Raw genomic sequence first — 20,890 nt, 5'->3', positions numbered from 1 at the left:
CTGCCACAATTTCCCTGTCATGACGGACTCTACCCCCAAACTGTGAATCCGAACAAACCCGTCCTTCCTTAAGTTGCTTCCATCAGGCATCTTGTCACAGCAACAAGAAAAACCGTTAGCTGTGTGAAGGCATCTAGAAGCTTGAGTGTGACACAAACAAGACCCCTGTGTTCGTTCATCTCACGACTCAGTCACACATGTTTGGTCATTTCCTGGTAATGTTCCCAGTACTGCTCTAGGTACAAATCACACAGTCATGATAGAGAAATCGATAAAGAGAGGAAAGTTACAGTGCATCTCGGATTCTTCATCCTTCATAGTTCTACCCATAGCAGGGTCACCAGAATTATCCATTTTGACTCACCTTCATGGGCTTTCCAAATAGGACTCCCACAGGGAGAGGATCCTTGTATGGAGTATTTTGTGGAACAGCAATTTTAAAACTAGAGCCAGGGAACCGCCGTGGCTGTGTTAGAGGATGGGAACAGGTGGAAGACTGTAGCTTTCGTTATAATTCCCAACGACCTAACTTCTCACCCAATCTGTATATTGCTTTATGAAAAAGAATAAGAAGAGAAAACCCTAGACTCATATGATTACCTAGTGAATCCTAATAAGCAAAACACACAGATGTAAGTAGGACTAGTACACACATTGGGCAATGTCTCTTAGAGATTTTCTAGAAGGGAGCAAAATCTTTGAAGGTCTCTTCATCATAACTAAAGAGTAGGCAAATGACAAGGCTAATAGATGAGATGGAATCATTTTAAAGATAGATGGCACAGGTGATGGCTAAGGCTAGGGCACATCTAGTCACATCTCACCCACGTGACAATTACTGAAGCACTGTTCCTTTGAGAGCGTGTGTATCTGTGAGCATGTACTCAGTGAAGGCTTGATGAGCTTCAGCCTGAATGTCAGCTCCCCACTACCCCTCTTGGCTGCATCTCTTTATCCAACAAAGAGCCTGTCCTCCTGTATGAGGCTCCTCTGCACTAAATGCACAGGGAAGGAACCAGATGCATGGGTTCCCGTTCCGTCTTCTTGCTGGCATTGTGACTGTGAGCAAGTAGTGAAAACTCTAGTTTCCTTGTGAAGTGAAAATGAGGTGTACAGAAGGGAGCTGTGCAGAAGAGAGCTGTGCAGAAGGGAGTTGTGCAGAAGGAAGCTGTGCAGAAGGGAGCTGCGCAGAAGGGAGCTGTGCAGAAGGGAGCTGTGCAGAAGGGAGCTGTGCAGAAGGGAGCTGTGCAGAAGGGAGCTGTGCAGAAGGGAGCTGTGCAGAAGGGAGCTGTGCAGAAGGGAGCTGTGCAGAAGGGAGCTGTGCAGAAGGGAGCTGTGCAGCTCCACCAGGCAAATGCTGACAGCACAACAGGGAGAACGTCGTGTTGAGAATGCAGCTACTCATCCAGCATTCCCAGTTACTCAGGCTTGTCTCCTAAGTGAGTCTAGATCATGTCAAATTAGCAATCATCAATATCCATCATGAGTCTACCCTCCCCCCATGAACTTGGCACATTCTTACCTTTTTCACGTTCCTGCCTCACACACTTTTGGGTACAGTTGCGAAATATATTTCAGTTTACACAATGACTTAAGTATAATATAAGCATGGGTTTCATCTTTTAGGGGAGAGAAGGAAGGTGGGATGTGAAGTCCCTTCCCCAGTGACATTAGTGCCACACACCAGCTCAGATGAAATGGACTCAGGCAGCTCCCGCCACCTTGACTATCAAGCCTCTTTGGTGCTAACATAGTCTTGCTCTGAAGTTTAAATGAAACAGTATGTAAGTTTTTCTACTGAAAAGTACTATCTCATCAAAAGGTAGAAGAAACATTGAAAGGCATAAAACTATCTCTCCTCTTTCCCTGTACCCACAAACATGGAGGTGTCCACTAGATGTGATTGAAATCAAATGTAGCTTAAAAATATAATCAATTTTCAACAATGAGATTGAAATGGTATTTTTTTTCCAGAGGACATGGGTTGCCTATTTCACTATTATCTGGGGGAGGTTCTTTAAAACTTTGGGATGGGCTAGGTCAGCAGATTTCGACCTCTACTGGACACTCATTTGACTGGTACATGTAAATGTTCCTATTGCCTATGCATTACCACCATAATTAAAGCGTAATTTTTCTGAGGTATGGTGATTGCTCCTGGATTTCCATAGCTCTTTGACTGATCTTGGTGTGCAGCCAGGTTAAGAACTGCAAGGTAAACACTGATATTTGTAAACACAGAAGTCATTTTTGATCCTTGCCCCCTTTCCTCCATGAAGATTGGAAGGACACGGACCTCATATTTTCAACCATATTAAAGGTTAGAAGTAGGCTGGGCGGTGGTGGCGCGTGCCTTTAATCCCAGCACTTGGGAGGCAGAGGCAGGCGGATCTCTGTGAGTTCGAGACCAGCCTGGTCTACAGAGCTAGTTCCAGGAAAGGCTCCAAAGCTACAGAGAAACCCTGTCTCGAAAAACCAAAAAAAAAAAAAAAAAAAAAAATTAGAAGTGACTTGATGCCCAGGGTTGAACTATGGACAGAAGCTTTCTGGGGAGAAAAGGGAGACTGCATTAATGCCTTCATTCTCCTGATGAGAAGGGACACACATACCCAGCTCATGGTCTCTCACTTAGCCCCTCTCCTTTGAATACCAATGTGTGTCTAAAATACCATGCTGGTCTGCCTTGGATCATCAAAGAAAAATCAACCAACTGGAATCCGGAGAGGTCAACCTTGACCTTGTAGAGCCTCTGAATCAAGTTTAGCAGTCACCCACTCCTAACCCTATTATATGTGGTAACTAAAGGTCTCTCCTTAAGCTCTCTAAATCCAGCTTTCTGCTGCAGGTGATTGAGCCCAGTCCGCAATGACAGGAGGAGATCTCAGTTTTCTATTGCCCAATCTCCAGAAACTCCATGTATGTAAAGATGATGGCAATTTTACTTACTGTGTCGTGCATCTCCCTGAGAAATTTGAACGGTGGCTTCCTTGAAGGCGTGGCCTCCTAAAATTAATAACGTTCTTGATACTGTCCTGCTTATAGAAGCATCCATGGTCTAAGGGGCACATGGGGTTTTTGTTGAAGATTTTCTAGATCCCTTGACTTGGCACTAGGAACTTGGACCTGTGCCCCAAGTTTTGTTTAGCCTCTCATGTGACTGCACATTAACCCGTGGGCCTCAGGTGGAGATGTGTCAGAATCCCTCAGAGAAGTTTCAAAGTGCAGATGTTAAGAAACTTTTGCTCCAGGTGACTTACCCAGAAGACACAGAGGCAGCTGTCTTTTGAAAAGAATTCTGCAGGTGAATTCCCACCTTTTTACCACATATCAAAAGTCTTTGGCAAATCTTTTGTTGTTGTTGTTGTTTTCTATTTTTTAATTTTTATTGAGCTCTACATTTTTATCTGCTCCCCTTCCTGTCTCTCCTCTCCCCTTCAACCCTCTCCCAAGGATCCCACGCTCCAAGTTTACTCAGGAGATCTTGTCTTTTTCTATTTCCCATGTAGATTAGATCCATGTATGTCTCTCTTAAGGTCCTCATTGCTGTCTAGGTTCTCTGGAATTGTGATTTGTAGGCTGGCTTTCTTTGCTTTATGTTTAAAAACCGCTTATGAGTGAGTACATATGATAATTGTCTTTCTGTGTCTGTATTACCTCACTCAAAATGATGTTTTCTAGCTCCATCCATTTGCCTGCAAAATTCAAGATGTCATTTTTTTTTCTGCTGTGTAGTACTCCATTGTGTAAATGTACCACATTTTCCTTATTCATTCTTCGGTCAAGGGACATTTAGGTTGCTTCCAGGTTCTGACTATGACAAACAATGTTACTATGAACATAGTTGAGCACATGTCCTTGTGACACAATTGAGCATTCTTTGGATATATACCCCAAAGTGGTATTACTAGGTCTTGAAGAAGGTGGTTTCCTAATTTTCTGAGAAATCCACACAGATATCCAAAGGGACTGTATCAGCTTGCACTCCCACTAGCAATGCAGGAGTGTTCTCTTTACCCCACAACCTCTCCTGCATAAGTTGTCATCAGTGATTTTGATCTTGGCCATTCTTACAGGTGGAAGATGGAATCTCAGAGTTGTTTTGATTTGCATTTCTCTGATGACTAAGGATGTTGAACATTTCCTTAAATGTCTTTCAGCAATTTCCGATTCCTCTGTTGAGAGTTCTCTCTTAAGGTCTGTTCTCCATTTTTTTTTTTTGGATTATTTGTTCTTTTGATGATTATTTTTTGAGTTCTTTGTATATTTTGGAGATCAGACCCCTGTCTGATGTGGGGTTGGTAAAGATGTTTTCCCATTCTGTAGGCTGCCATTATGTCTTGTTGACTGTGTCCTTTGCTTTACAGAAGCTTTTCAGTTTCAGGAGGTCCATTTTATTAATTGTTTCTCTCATTGACTGTGCTGCTGGGGTTATATTTAGGAAATGGTTTCCTGTGCCAATGTGTTCAAGTTTACTTCCCACTTTCTCTTCTATGAGGTTCATTGTGGTTGGCTTTATGTTGAGATCTTTGATCCATTTGGACTTGAGTTTTGTGTGTGGTGATAAATATGGATCTATTTTCATTCTTCTACATGTTGATATCTTTGGCAAATCTCACACCAACCATTCTATGAGATCTTTGCAGGCAAGGACTGTCTGTATTGGTTTCTAGTTTTCACGTGGCTTATTACATTACCTTGAGTTTGATGAGTATCCAGTGAAGATATATAAATTATTTAAATGACTAGTATTTGATTGAAAAGTGCAGAACGTGGCCTCTTTTCCTAGTTTACACACTCCAGCCTTGCCTGCTTGCTGTCTGGAAGTATCTCACGAATTTCCTTAGGTAAAAGGTGACAGACACTGTTACTACTGACTGTCAAAATCAGTAAGTGGCACTATAGACATCAGGAAGAGGGATAGTCTCCCATTTTCTCTAGAGAACAAAATTAAAGACACTCTCCCAATTGTAAAAGTCATATTTCTGAAAAATCCAGGGGCATGTTCAGGACATTATCATCATAAATAGCCAACGTCAGTAGAAAGACTTTAGCTCTTTCAAATTCTGCTCTGGAAACCTTTAAATGTTGAAATTGCTTTGACTGTTATCTTAAGGTAGATGTCAGTAGCAGGTAACAAAGTCAAAAGTCAGTCACAAGTCACTCTAGTCAGACTTAGCTATAAAATGATACGGCAGAGCAGACAGTATGCTTTACACTGAATAAAGGAAGTTAAGATTTGAAGGACTTCACACCGAATCTAAGTATCCTCATTCCAGAAAGCACTTGAACAACAGATATGTTACATATGGGATTTTGAAGGGAGAAAAAAACCTTCTTTTTTGGTTCTCACTATACAGACTTGGCCTGCCTAGAACTCAGTGTGTAGACCAAGATGGCCTTGAACTCATTCAGATCAGCCCAGCTCTGTCACCCGATCACTGAGACAAAAAGTCTATAACACCATAATGGGTGAAAACTATTTTCTAAGAAACTGTGTGAGTCTAGCTCTCAGGATCTGAAGGGGACTAGCTAATTTACACTGCCAAAAAGAAAGAGTGCCCTGGCTCACACTCAGAAACCACTGGTTTAGCTCGGGCACACAGACCAGTCACCCCAGCTGGGGTCACCTGGTGGAAGCCTGTCCTTCCACGTAAGTCAGCATTTGCTCCCCTGAAACACTCCTCAGACACTCAGGGTAACTGAACTCCCTCATAACTGACTCTGGGTCACCACTTAACTTCTTATGGGGCTGGAACCACTCGGATAAAGCTGATCTTTTGGGAGGAGAGCTTTTTTAGTGGGGGTGATTTAAAAGGAAACCCTTGGAAAACTCAAGAAATAATGAAAGAAGAGAAACAAAGACAGAACCAGGAAAGGGGAGGGGAGGGGAAAGACGAGGAATGGGTGAGGAGAGAAGATGCTCAGAGATGAAAACCAGGTGCTGTGGATGAAGTAAGTGTCTGCTTGGGTGAAGAGCCCTGATTTCTCTCACCTCAGACATCAGCTCTCCTCAGTCCCGGGTCTTTGAGCTCACAGTAAGCTCACCGACAGCATTCCTGGGTCTCCAGACAACAGAAAGTGGGACTTCTCAGCCTCCATAATTATATGAGCCAATCTTAAGAATACCTGTATTCTAACAAATATCTCTCTGTTTTTCATCAGTTTGGCTTTTCTGGAGAATATTGGCTCCTTTCAATGATGGCTCCATCATCTCCCAAGAGTAACTGCTTCCCTTTCTGCTTGGCTCTGTCATACATTGACCTCATGACCTCCAACTTGTCCTTTCACCTGTTTAGGCTGGGGCTTCCTACCTATGAAATGAAAGTCTCTGAGGAGCTGCTGTTGCCCTAGAAACTAGAAATTCATGAATTGTTTTGTGAAATATTTTCTTTTTAAAGATGTGAAACAAACTTATGTTTAGTCATGGGGAAGCGCTATGAGGAAAGTGGTACCTACAGGATGCTTCAAATAAAGATAAGCTTTACCATCTCCCCTAGATGCAGTTAGACAGTTAGACATCCCAATCTCTGTGCAAATAGAGAAGATGGGACAAGGGATTTCCAAAATCTGGCCCCATGTTTACGTTATTCTGCTAAGCTTAGATCAAATCCCTACCTCTTACTCTTGGTTAGTAGCTACTAAAAATTTCACCCACCCTTCTCTGACCGCCATACCTTCATCCCCACCTTCCAACCCCCTCTGATGAGCTAGAGCCTCTGCAGAACTGGTTTGGGTGGGAACGTTCATTCCATCAACACTGAATGATGTGTGAAAAGCACTCGTGTCTAGTGATCGACAGAAAGCAAAGGCACAAGAAAAAAAAAGGGCGTGATTTGGACTGCATTTGTTCCTCGATAATGAGCAAGGAATGATGTCAGAATGCCACTGGGTGGAAAGATGAGCTTCGTGCCTCCAAGGCTGAGAATTCCAGAAAGGCTGACACGGAAGGTCTCTACTGCTGGTGAACCTCCTAACCGCAGAGCAGCTCTTTCCCAGGCAGAATTCAAAGTGCAAACCAGTCAGAAATAACAAGTTCTGGGGGAAAAAAAATATGAAACTAATTAGTGTGTCTTTTTTTTTCTGCTTAAATCTTGACCAAATCAGACTTCAATGTATAGCAGATTTGTAAGTTAATGATTCTTAGTATCCTTCTCTTGTATGTAACTCCAAACTCATTTACCCACGAAACATCAACCCCTGACATGCTAAGCCAAAAGTACACATTCACACCCACAGGTAACAAAGGCAGAGGGAAGAGAGAGGGTGGGGCTGCTGCCTTATGAGGGGAATTAAGTCCTAAAAATGTCTTAGAATCACACTGGTAGTCTCCCACAAGACTCAATGCCGGTTTCGCTCTCTAGGGATTAGCTGAAGTTGGTCTTTCTCAAGCCTGGGTGTGCAAAAGACTCACCCGAGAAACTCGTGAAAACACAAGCAGCAGCACTCCCGCCAGAGCTTCCAACTCAGCCCCCCTCCCAGGGGTCCGGCACCTCTTTCAGGCAAGTTCTCAGGCAATACTGATGTCATCCCGACACCAGTGTGCCGTGGAGTCTCGGGGTCTGAATTTGGGGACCAGTACGCTGCTTCCATCCAACTTGTTCGACTCCATTTTTCACACAAGTTGAAGGATGTGGTTTCAATGTGTACCCTAGAGTAAGCTGAACTGATGTAGTAAGGATTCAGCTCAGGCATGTGAGCAGGAGCAGGAGATGGCGCACAGATTTACCTGCCTTTCCTAACTCACCCAGCAGGCTTTTGAGAGCCTGCGCTGAACTCCAACTTTGGGACCCGCAGTTTGGTTCATATCTTCTATAAAACATGATTTCTACAAATTCCTTCCTCTGTTATTCTTTTATTCCTTCCTTCCAAAATCACTGAGACGAAAATTTAAAAAGAAACTAAATTAAATTGACTAAGCATGGGTTGGAACTCACATCGAAGCTATTTATCTTAAAGGCTGCCATCTATGACTCTGGAGCGGTTTCCTAATAGGAAGGATGGGGGCCCATTTCGGAAGTCTCTCTAGCAACTTTTACCATGGCAACCTGTAACTTGAACTTCTATCCCACCCTACCATTGCATAGGGCTTTCGTGTCTGGCCAGTAAGATAAGTGCAGACACGAAAGTCAGGGGGAATCCTTCCTCTTGCTGTCAGGGGCACATATCACTCCGGTACTTTAAGCCCTATATACACACACCATTTTGTGTGATTTATGGCCCTAATTAGATCCCTGTGGCAGTCTTCCCTCCGCTAACAATGCATATCCTAATCACCTTTCTCTTGGTACAAATGGTTTCCTTAACTTTGCATGCATAACTTAACAGCTTTTATTTTAAAAACTCCTGTTAACAGCTTTCCCGTGGCAACCAGTAGGGGTGCTATGATAAGAATCTAATTTGCTGTAAAAATGGCTCATTTGTCAAATAAGCATTAAAATAATTGTTCCCCTTTTGACTGTTACCCTGCTGTTTCCAGTCATTTTCTAAAACTAAATTATTTACTCATTTGAAAGTTCAGCTGTGCATATTTTAATTGATATTCCCTCATAGGACTCATATTGTTAATGACAATAATTAACCTGAAAAGGCTGCTAAATAATTATGCTGGAAAGATTTGAAGTATTTGCACAGAAAGTAAAATCAGCATTTGAAAAACTATCAAAATGTATAACTTTCATATTTTATGGCAAAGCAGGGCAATAGCTCATAATCAAATTAAAGAGAGAAAGGGAAATGGAGATTATATGATTTGATGCAGAATACTTTATGTTTTCAATATAGAAAAGTAGTCTAGCTAACAAGATCACTCTATCATCTCTATAAGCTCCCAATATTACTATTCTAGCTGGTAATATAAATTGTTCTCTGGCACTTAGCATGGCTAGAAACTGGAGTAAGCTAGCTCTTTTGTTGTTGTTGACTTTTCAAGACAGGTTCTGAACCTCTGTGTAGTCTTGGCTGTCCTGGAACTCTGTAGATCAAACTGGTCTTAAAGTCAAGAGATCTGCTTGTCTCTGCCTCCCGAGTGCTGGGATTAAAGGCTGGTGCCACCAAAAGCTCTTGGCACCAGCAAGCTAGCTCTTAATAAGAGTACTTACAGCATCTCCACTGCTTCTTGGTGAGTAAATTTCCTCTGTTATGGGTGTAGTGTGCTTCACTCGGATGCAACAGAGGAACCCGTGCCCAACAGACCGTATCTCTTGCCCAAGAAGTGTAGCTGTTGTTCAACTGTTGGGGAGTTCTTAACAGATGCGATAATTCATTTTCTTGCAGCCAATAGAAACAGAACTTTGACAGATGAAAATTTTTCCCCAAAACTTTGACAGACAAAAAACTGACCACAGAGGGCCTTGGATCTCTTGGTTTGGTCTTCATAGCAGCCTGCCAAACTTTCAGTCAGGAAAACCCACAGGCTGATAGAGTCCAGGCACAGAACTGGAGAACATAAAGACATTAGACCACCACACTTTGGAACTAGAAGCAGAAACAGTTTTAGAAAGCACAAAATTATTAGCATTATCAATTTAGCTCTCCAGGGTTACCAATACGTGAAGAACGACCAATGGACATAACCAAATGCCTGGGTCATCGCCGCATCTCACTTTATTGTTGCCTTACAGGCGATGCCACTGAAAACAATATTGTAAGAAAATAATGACATCACTCTATATTTATAACATTCTGCTTAATTTTGCTCACAGGTGCAAAGACTAATGCTAATGGCAAGCTGTAACTTGTAAACAAACGGCATGCCCTACACCTACAACTATCTCCTGTAAGCACTGAATATATGGAATAAATGATATGTAGGATAAACGGTGAGTGTGACCCTAATTATGTTTGTCATTGAATAAAGCTGCAGTACCAAAGCAAGCTTTGAACTGGACATATATTTAGAGTATATTTCTCTAATAGTCATTTATTAGATAAACATTACTTGATTTTGCAGCTAGAATGGGAGTACCATGGGCAAGGCCTTCCTTAAGGTACCCTCCATCCGTTCATCAGAAGCTACCCTGGAACTCCTGGTGAGCAATCTCCTCATAACATCACAGTGGAAGAAAAGACTTGGGATATTCTCAAGAGAACACCCAAGTTCACTGTCGCCTTCAAGAGCGAAGATATAAAATGATGAAGGCTCTCACTTCAAGATCTCCTGGGATGACCCAGCACAGTCCAGACATTAAGGAGGTGGTGCAGGACAATTGTATTCTGTCAGTTATGTTTTAAAATAAATGCTGATTGGCCAGTAGCCAGGCAGGAAATATAGGTAGGACAACCAGACAGGAAGTAGAGGTGGGGCAATGAGAACAGGAGTATTCTGGGAAGAAGGAAGCTCCCTCCGCAGTCCTGTCCAGAAACTGAAGAAGCAGGATGTGACCTGCCCTGCTGAAAAAGTTACTGAGCCATGTGGCTAACATAGATAAGAATAATGGGTTAATATAATTTATAAAGGCTAATACGAAGCCAGAGCTAATGGGCTAATCAGTTTATAACTTATGTAGACCTCTGTGTGATTTTTTTCTTTGGGACATAACGACCGCGGGAACCAGGCAGGACAGAAACCCCAACAAGCAGGCCCTCGTGTTACAAGGAGGTGTCCTCACTGGCAGCCCTGTACACATGCAAGCAGAGTGGTATCCACTAGTTCCAAACTTCTCTCTCTCTGCCATCTTTGTTATGAGGTGTCAGCATGGAACACTGAACAAAGTTAGCAAACAGGAACTTCCGCATCCCAGGCGCAGCTGAGCCCAGTGACACAATTGTCCCAATCACCACACTCAAAGTTTCCCTAAAATGGGGACCTGCGGCTGCATTTAGCTCAGGGTTGGGCACAGCAGTTACGTAGTGCTTGTTGAGGTAAAAGGAACTGAAGCAAGCAATGGGCACTTAAGAAGCAGTCAACACTGGACCAAGTAGCTTTGCACCACTTACTTATAAAATCATTTAAAATCTGACAAGGTCATCAGGTGTGAAGCCTCTCTTTCTTGAGTTCTCTCTACCGGGTATAATCAGCAAAATGATTTCTCTGACTTTACACATGAGAACAGCCAAGTTCAGAAGTTAAAAGACCGACCCTTAGTTACACATATACTGGTTGAGGGAACAGAACTCCCCAAACCTGAGCATTTTCTGTTACAAATACTGTAGATGGTAGGAAGTTTGTCAGCCAATGAGTGTGAGAAAGAAGTGAGAGAATGCCCATAGCATTGCTATAATTGTAGTCATAGTAGAATAACAATACTTTATTAATAACGGTAGTAAACACACCTCCTCTTCAGTGGCAGGCTTTACTTTTACAGAACAGAAAACACCGTAGGAAACCTGCCCTTATTCCACTTTATACCAGAAAAAGAACCAGGGAGGCAAGTTTATCTGCCCGATGACACAGAGTTGAGAGTCACACTGTTGCATCAAACTCGAGGCAGAATTCCCTCTTCCCTTCTGCTCGGCTTTGTAGATCAGCTGCTGCAGGCTTTTGCCCAAATCTTCAACCCTAACTGTTCTGAAATTCATGGCCAAAAAGAATTTTGCATTTTCTGAGGTGAATGATGTGAGTCAACCACATTTCCCAACCACTGTTCTCTGTTATCTGAGTGATAAACAAGAAGTAAGCAGGAAAAAAAAAAAAGAGGGAAAGAGGAGCAGCAGCAAGAGGAGGAGCAGCAGAAGGAGGAGCAGGAGGAGAAGCAGCAGGAAAAGGAGAAGCAGCAGGAGGAGGAACAGCAGGAGGAAGAGCAGGAGGAGCAACAGGAAGAGAAGGAGCAGGAGGAGGAGCAGCAGGAGGAGGAGCAACAGGAAGAGAAGGAGCAACAGAAAGAGGAGCAGCAACAGGAGGAGGAGCAACAGGAAGAGGAGGAGCAGCAAGAGGAGGAGGAGCAACAGGAGGAGGAGCAACAGGAGGAGGAGCAACAGGAAGAGGAGGAGCAGCAAGAGGAGGAGGAGCAACAGGAGGAGGAGCAACAGGAGGAGGAGCAGCAAAGGAGCAGCAGGAGGAAGAGCAACAGGAAGAGGAGGAGCAGCAAGAGGAGGAGGAGCAACAGGAAGAGGAGCAACAGGAGGAGGAGCAGCAGGAGGAGGGGGAACAGGAGGGGAAGCAGGAGGAGGAGCAACGGGGGGGGCAACAGGAGGAGGAACAGCAAGAGGAGATGGTTTGTGGCTGGAGACTGCTTGTTAGTTTCCCGACCGCTCCAACCCGAATAATCATGCAGAAACTATATTAATTACAACACTGTTTGGCTTATTAGCTCAGGCTGCTTATTAACTAACTTTTACATCTTAAATTAACCTATTTCTATTAATCTGTGTATCACCACAAGTCTGTGGCCTACCAATAAGGTTCTGCGGCTGCTGTCTCCTTAGGCAGCTACATGGCATTTTCTTAACTCTGCCTACTCTCTCTGTATCTCTGTTTAGATTTCCCATCTGACTTTGCTCTGCTAAACCATTGGCTGAAATAGCTTTATTCATTATCCAATAAAAGCAGCACATATACAGAAGGTCTTCCCACATCAATGGTGGTGCTGGTATTCATTTACTTAATATTTAGAGAGTGCCCAGCATGAACTGGCTACAGTTCTAGACACTGGAAATAAAGGAGAGAAAATGAGGTACTCTGACCCTACAGGATATCTTGTTCAGCTGGTTGCTCTCCTTGGTGGTCCCTAATTGTACCACAAAAGCCATTCTGCAAATGCTATCCAGACTGGAGTCCTCAGAGAGGCAGATCACCTTGTAATAAATAGGTCCATACACAAAGATGTACAAGGACTGGGTTTTATAGGACTTAGAAAGCCATCCCCTGGTGGCTGTGGAGAGAATTCACAGCTATCTTTTCCATTGGCTAGAGGGATGAGCAGGGAATGGAAGAAAGCAGATGGCAAACTCCAGAATGCCCCGGATGAATCGCACATGCTTGGAAGGTGTACGGCTCTGCCAGACCTCAGCCTAATAGGAACCACGTGTGGAATCCATGGGTTGCGTGGCGATGCGCGCTTCCATCCCGTCCCCGCAAATGATTATTTTCATTTTAAGGGCTTTTGCAATGCTGCCTTCCCCTCCTCCCGGGGCAGAGTTCCTTGCTGCCAAGTCTGTTTTAATGGTTTGTCTCCAAAACAAGTGTAAAATAGTGTTGGCTTCCTTGGAGTCCTCCCTCTGGCCACTGGAACACCATCTGCAAGCTGAGGGGAAACAGTAAACACGACAGGTTAAGTCACTCATTACTAATATTTTCCTTCAACTCTGAAACTTTTTAAACAAACAACAACAACAATTGTCTCATAATAACCTTCCAGAGGTTAACAGCCAGCAGGTGGTCCGGTTCAGCTGAAATGCAACCCAGACAGCTGCTAGATTATAAACTGTTGGTTCTTATGGCGGTCTGGGGAAAAGTTCTTGCCGAAAAGGGGTCTTCTCTTAAAAATCCCTAATGAAACAACACATAAATGTCAAAATGACAAAAATAAGGAAGTGTGTCATAGACTAAGCATTTTAATGTCCTTTCTGGCTTCCTCCGGAGTGTACTCTGGACCTAGCCTCATTTAATGGCACGGATCTGAAAGAGGCGGGACACAGCATGAATTTTTATGGCCCAAATAAAACTTGAAGAGAGTCACTTTCCCTGCCGCAGTCAGTGTCCTCAGCAGATGTGTGGGAGGCTCAGGTTTCAAATCAGCCACCGGAGCCAAGGTTTTACCTGGGCCCAGAGGCATACAGAGTACAATGCCCGGATGTAAGGAATCCCGGAGATATGTAGCATTATCCTGTCTGTCCCATGCGCCATTAAAGCATGGCAGGGATTCCTCCTGGGAAGCCTTTACGAAGCTAGCAAAAAAAAAAAAAAAAAAAAAAAAAAATCTGAGAGCTGATAGAACGGGTGGAGAATGGGGGATGAAAAGTTTCTAACCAAAACCTTACATTAACACCACACGGCCCCACAGAATGACGGCTGTGGCTGTTTTCCTGCCTGAATGATGAAATAAGACAAAAGAAAATCACTCCCTAAGTCAGTATTTAATTACAAGTGTATTATATTACAATAAAAAACATTTCAGAAAGTTTATAAAAAAAAAAAACCAGTTGAACCTTTTTTATATGGAAATAAAGCACTGAAATACAAAAGGCATGGGACTACCAGGGGGAAAGTTACAATGGCAGTCAACTGTGTTTTAAATAGAAATAAGGAATAAAATTTTGAAGGGTAAAAGAGAATTCCACAGATCCTAGTTTCGTTATGGTTGATTAATAGGGAAGTGCGATTGCAAAGTATGAAGAAAGACAGTTTAGTCTAGGTGTAATGGGATCTTCTGATCCATCCAAACAAGATGAATTAGCAACCAGGCAGTGCCCAGAGACAGGTGCATGGGAGAAGAGGGACAGACCCCACACCCCCACGTGTCACAGAAAAACCCAGGCTAAACAGCAAAGTGACCCAAAACATATTTTTTTTTCTGAAAAAGAATATTCCAGTGGGGGGGAAAGAGAGCTCCATGTAAAACCAGGCTCACCTCCAACAAGGAGGAAAAGCAAAAATTTATGACCCGGAAGCGGGAGGGGAGAGTTATAGAGAGAAAATCACAAAGGTGAAACCTCGCAAGTGAGCTGCACTCTGGTTTGAGCAAGTTTAGCAGGAGACCTGATGAGCCAGGCCAAGGTGACCAAGATCACCTGAGGAGTGCTGAGGCTGTGAAGCCCTTGACACTTGACCAGACACCAAAGACAATCAGCTATCAAGTATAGAGGAGTTAGTAATAAGCCCGAGCCACAGGCCAAACAGTTTATAATTAAAATCAGTCTCTGTGTTCTTCCTTGGAACAGAATGGCTGTGGTACCGGGGAGGACAGAAGCTTCCGCCTCCAGGATTCTCTGCCCCCGTGAGCATTTCTCCCCATATTTAGGATCCCTCTTCTTCCAAGAAGCTGTGTTCCCTTGGTGGGAAATGGTTTTTAGTAAATAAAATTAAAAACCTGGAGTATTAATATAAGGTGGTCATTATTTTTATACCTTTTTTAAATTAGTTTTTAAAACATGACTTTTTCTAGGATGGCGAACTATATAGGTTCAAAATCCTTTGCTTTACAGCTAGTATCCACTTATGAATGAGGACATACCATGTTCATCTTTCTGGATCTGGGTTACTTTGCTCAGGATGGTTTTTTCTAATTCCGTCCATTTGCATGCAGATTTCAAGACGTCATTGTTTTTTGCCACTGAGTAGTACTCTAATGTGTAAATGCGCCACATCTTCTTTATCCATTCTCCGGTGGAGGGGCATCTAGGTTGTGTCCAGGTTCTGGATATTACAAAAAGTAAATAAATGGATTCTTCTAATTCAAATATCTTTGGAACTAGAAGATTTTTGTATTTGTTTTATTGATGTTTCATTATCATTCTTCCCTTTAAAAAGATTTATTTATTTGTGTGTGTGTGTGTATGTTTACATGCACATGTGTGTGCGTGCGCACCTCTACATGAGGAGGCCAGAGGGGGCCATCTGCTCCTACAGAGCTGAAGTTACAGGAGTTTGTAGGATGCCTGGCTTGTCAATAGATACTGGTATCTGAACTCTGTTCCTCTGATTTTGCAGCTATCGCAAGCCACCAAGCTATCTCTCTAGCCCATTCATTGCTATTTCTAACCAAGTCAAAATAAATACTTTTTTGAATTATCCTATTAGCACACCAAACAATCATACAATGAATAAGCACTAATAAAAATGTTCATATTATAAAATCCAAGTGTTTTAAAAAATTGTTCATATTATAAAATCCAAGTGTTTTAAAAAACAAACAGTAGCTTTAGAGGATAATAAAATAATACAAGAAAATAACGAAAGTCAGAAATGGAAAATAGGCAAAAAAAGGGGGCCCAGAGAAACAATCTGATGACCCCAATATCTAATTTGTAATGGCTCCTTAGCAATTATATTTTTGAAATGGTAGGATGAAAGTTATCAGTCAAGTGATATAATAATTTTTAAGAAGCAAAATTATGAGTCGTCTGATGATTGGTCTCCCATCTTTAGCACTCCAGGCAAGCAGGATAACAGGCAAATGTGATTTAAATGATATGACCTGCGTGCTCACTTTGGCAGCGTACATACTAAAGGTTCATAGTAGATACATCATGGTGAAATTTCACCATGAGACTAGAGAAAATTCCCTGTATGTGTGCACCTGTGTGTGTGTGTGTGTCTATGTAAAGGTGTCCATGAGTGCATGTGTGTCTACATACATATGGAAACCAGATGTTGACATTGAGCATCCTCTTTGGATGCTTTCTACCTTATTTTTTGAGACTGAAATCGCTTCTTGAACCTAGAGCTCATAAATGTAGCTAAGCTAGCTGGCCAGCGGTTTCCATAGCTCCATCTCTTTTTGCCTCAGTACCACTGGGATTATAGATGTGCCTGCCACTATATGTGGCCCTTACATGGGTGCTAGAGATCTACAATCATGTCCTAATACCTGCAATTATTCTACCAACGAGCCATCTCCCAGTGCCCCTAAAGTGATCCCAGCGAGGGCCCAGTCATATGCAAAGCTGTGACATTAGAGTGCCATAGGTCTTCCTAGCTGCACTCATATGCTGGTCACCCTGGATTCAAGACTCCAAAATCTTGGGAGCAGTGACTTTCAACCCACAATTCTGTGCCCCGCCAAACTGAAAATGAAACAGAAACTGAGAGAAGACAGCAATACAGAACAGACGTGATGTCCTTGGTTGTCACAGCTCCCTGAACCCTGCCTTAGAAGCTGATGGGATGAGTCATGTGATGAAACTGGCCACAAATGAGTGTTTGAGGAGAGCTGAGAACCATAGGACCCAACCCAAAATAAAGGGAAACGCCTTTGCAGCAGCTGAGTAATGGCTGTGCAGGAGGAGGCTCCCAAGGTTTTCTGCTCATTTTCAAGTGAAATTACTTAAATAATACTTAAATAATATTTGGAGAGGACAGAACTGGGAACTATATCTGACAGATCAAACAGGGAAAAATTAAGAAAAAATTTATCAATTTTTTCAACATATAGTACAACAGCTATTCAAATGGTACCCTATGGGTGATAGAGGCATATCACCAGTTATAGCCAAAGAATTATAAGCCAAAACAATGTCTTCATATCACTTCCAGGTCAAGACATTTCAGCGCTGGTTCATTGCCTGCCCTGGTGCATGAAGACAAATTGGTAGTCCCTTCCTCAATCCTCATTTTCAACTGTATATAGACATGGGACATGAGAAAGACCTAAACCTCTGTCACTTTGAGAAACTGCTTGCTATGCAACAAAACCTAGAGCAACTGGACAAGTCCATAGAAACCCATGCACAAGAACAAAATAACACTTAGAAAAAATCATAGTGCGTGACTGATGGTCTACTGATAATGTGTGTGCCTCTGCCATCGCAAAACTCTGACTATAATGCTTAATTGAAAAGCTTGGTGTGGCTATACTGAGAAGCTGGAAGGAGGTAAGATGGTGGTGATCAGAAAGAGGAGTGAACAGATGCCTTCTGAAATGGGATTTTTAGAGTGTAGTAGTAAAGGCAAATTATTTTAGCAACACGGAGATGAACACTGGAGAAGAGTTTTGAGTGTCACGAGAGGGCTTCCTACGGGTGATGGAGGTAGATAGTGATGAGAACTGGACAGAACACTGCTATGTCTGGATATGCCACTGTAAGTATATGTAACTATCAAAGCAAAGTGACTCACAATAGCAACTCTAAAGACTACCTTTAATGACCATTTTGGTCTTCAAGAGAACTTGGCATAGTTGGGTTTTCTGACCATCTTGTTAAATGCATGCCATCAAAGATAAAGGTGAGTGCACCCTTGCCTATTCTATGTCTCGAAACTTCTCCTTGACTGACTTAGTGGCCTCAAGGCCTGAAGTGGGAGTGGGGTGCCTCAAGACAGAGCGTAGTATTCAGACTCTCCCGAAACGCTGTCATCACAATCCTGGCTGACTCACCTAAAAAGAAAACCCTTCACAGAGCCACGCCTAGGATTGTTGCTGGCCAGAAGCAGAAGACAGGAGAGATCATGAACTCTGCACACATTCTTTCACCCCGAGAGTGGTTTTCAAAATTAACTCCTGGCCCCCTTTGTTTTTAAGTTTCTCATCCACCAATAAAAGGATAGTCAAGTTAGGGTTTCAAAATGGCCCATTCTTTCAGTGCTGTCACTGGGTTAACCTCTCTAAGTTAACCTCCTTGGATATGCAAGGTTATAAGAACATCCTGACTTCCCAAGCTGCCCCTGGGCTGGGCTGGGCTGCTCTAAGAGAAGAGAAGATTCTAGAGTATTTACCCAGTGAGTCTGGCAAGGCTCAACAAGCCATCCTCACAAAGGACTGGAAACACTCCAAACAACTATAACCATCGGGAGGAGTGTTGATTGTTCTTAGACACTAATTGAAAATAGAGCTAATAACCTTCCTGCATGCCAGGGAGCATCCTGACTCCTTTATGTGCTTCGTGTGGTGATATTCCACGTCACCAATAAGAAACTGAGGCAGCAAGAGGTTAAGAATCTGACCCACACTTGGAGAGGCCATCGGCTGCAGAGGGGCAACATGAAGACAGCAGCTCGGCTGGGCTTATCAGCTGCGATACCTGGGAAGAAAATCGTTTTCTCAAACTCCATATGCACATTCTGCACCAGAGAGCAAGCTCAGCTTTCCAAAGACTCAGTTGCTACTGACAATTCACAAGGCGTGGATGTGTGGGAAACAATCATTCCCGGGCTGCACAGGTCTACTATTTATATGAAGCTATTTAACTTAATTACAAATAATTTAGGCTACAGATGGGAGCAAAGCAACATTAAGGCTCTTGATTTTGAAGCCGTTCTAAAATAGCTTTTAAAATCTAGGAGGCAAATTGTCTTTCCAAATGGAACTGAATGTGTGAGGCAGCGAAGTCTTAAAGTTATTAGCATCTTTTGCTGAGCCCTCATCTACTTCCTTTGTCATTTAGGCAACGTACAATTTTTAATTTTAGCTCCGTGATCAGAGATGGAACTCGAGACACTTGCTACTCCACTCAATGGCTGTTCCTGGCGTGAGGGATGGTGGCCCCTCCCTCAGCTGTGGCCAAAGGACATCACACCGCTTAATGCTTTCAGGCAAATGTAGACCAAGTTCTAAGGGAAGAATCTGAGCATGCACACATGCATATGTATGCACACACACACATGAATGTGCACATGGTCCAGGAGAGGCACAGCCTCACAGCCAGCCCCATTCCACGGTACCTGTGAGGCTCCATTACCGAAGGCAGAGCCAGGAAACATGTTTTTTAGGAATTCAGAGTATCATGTTTCATAATTTGATTTAAATCAATTATCCCATCCTTCCCTGGAACAGGCACAAGCTCCAAAAATACAAAATGTAAATGGAACCAGCTGCAGCCTTTGGCCAGGATGGATTTCTGTCGGTGTAATCAGTCTCCTTTCGAAGTACATTACCGTTGAGGCCCAGAGACTGCGTGAAACACTTCCAGTGCCCTGGAAGGAACTACAGAGGTAACGGGTTAGGGAAGGGGCGAAATGGAAGGCACTAATCTTCTCTGTCCTGGCTTGTTTTGCCCCAAACTCTTAAACTAATTCATTCATTCCTCTGGGGAAGACCAGGACACTCAGGTCTTTTATTGGCAGCCTTCAAACATGGCCCTTAATATATGGATATTTACTAAACCACATAATCACCCTGTGTTATCCCATTACCGGGCTCAACCTTGCTGAGCTCTGCGGCCTTGGGTGTGAAGATCAATTGGGGGAGGTTTGCGTGTGTTTATAGAGGAGGGCATGAGCACACTCAGCAGTCATGCATGCCATTTAGGCCCCAACACACTGCCCAACAAATGGATCCCATGCGTAGGATTTGGCATCCTTCCACTGAAATCCTTCGCTTTAATTGATTTAAAATGATAATTCAATTAAAATAATTATTCTAATCAAACTTTGTATCTTTTTGGCAGGTCTCATGTAGGCCTCTGCCCCCAATGTTATTTTAGTATTTTCTTTATTTGTTTTCTCACCCAGCTGACTTTGGCTCTCGAAACCTTTGGAAAAGTTTATGTCATTGTGCAATCACTGCACCTTTCTGGAGCTTTCCACCGTGGAATAGGGAACGAGAAAGTAAAGTATCCTAGAGAGGTCTTAGGCTTTGCATTGTGGCTGGCGGGAACAAAGAAGTAACTGGGCAAAGTACACAGTGAGAGTCACCTATGAGTTCATCAACACTGTAGGCCTCGAGGTGGCCAGCTGCGGCTATAGCCATAAGAGACCATCACTCATCCTTCCTCTTATTCTCGTCCCCTCCCCCATGGCTATTGTATTCTTGTCATATATCACATCCGTGTCAGAGCTGAGGAGCTGGCATGGAACTTCTAATATCTGAAATATCATCATAGCAGTAATCCCATTCTCGGCAACTGGCTTCACCGGCATGCCGACAGACAGACGTTATAGAGGAGCGTAAAGCACCGAGCCAGTGGACATCTGGGCAACCGTAGCAGCACTGTCAGCATCTTCCAACTGGAATAAGATATAGGAAAGGTGAGTCGCTGAGAAATAAATGCTTCTGTGTCTTAATTTTTAGTACATCTAAAAATTTCAAAGATAGTAGGCTAGTACGGTGTATATAATGGCCGAGTTTTGCTAGTAAAAATGTTTCTGAAAAAAAAATAAGGAGGTGAAAACGCCAGGTGTGTCCTGAGGGACACCAGCTCACCTGAACCTCTGAGGCTTGGGAAGAGAGATGCGAATTCTTCCACCCCTTACCATGTTGATAAGTATGCTAAGGAGATGTGATGCAGAAGCGGTGGGCCCTTTCCAGGGCTGCCTTGGATGAGCACTAGACCAGGAGCCTGGACACTGAATTCTCCA

Source organism: Chionomys nivalis, chromosome 6 (assembly GCF_950005125.1).
Source record: "Chionomys nivalis chromosome 6, mChiNiv1.1, whole genome shotgun sequence".
Taxonomy (NCBI): domain Eukaryota; kingdom Metazoa; phylum Chordata; class Mammalia; order Rodentia; family Cricetidae; genus Chionomys; species Chionomys nivalis.
This window is presented reverse-complemented; position numbering follows the sequence as displayed.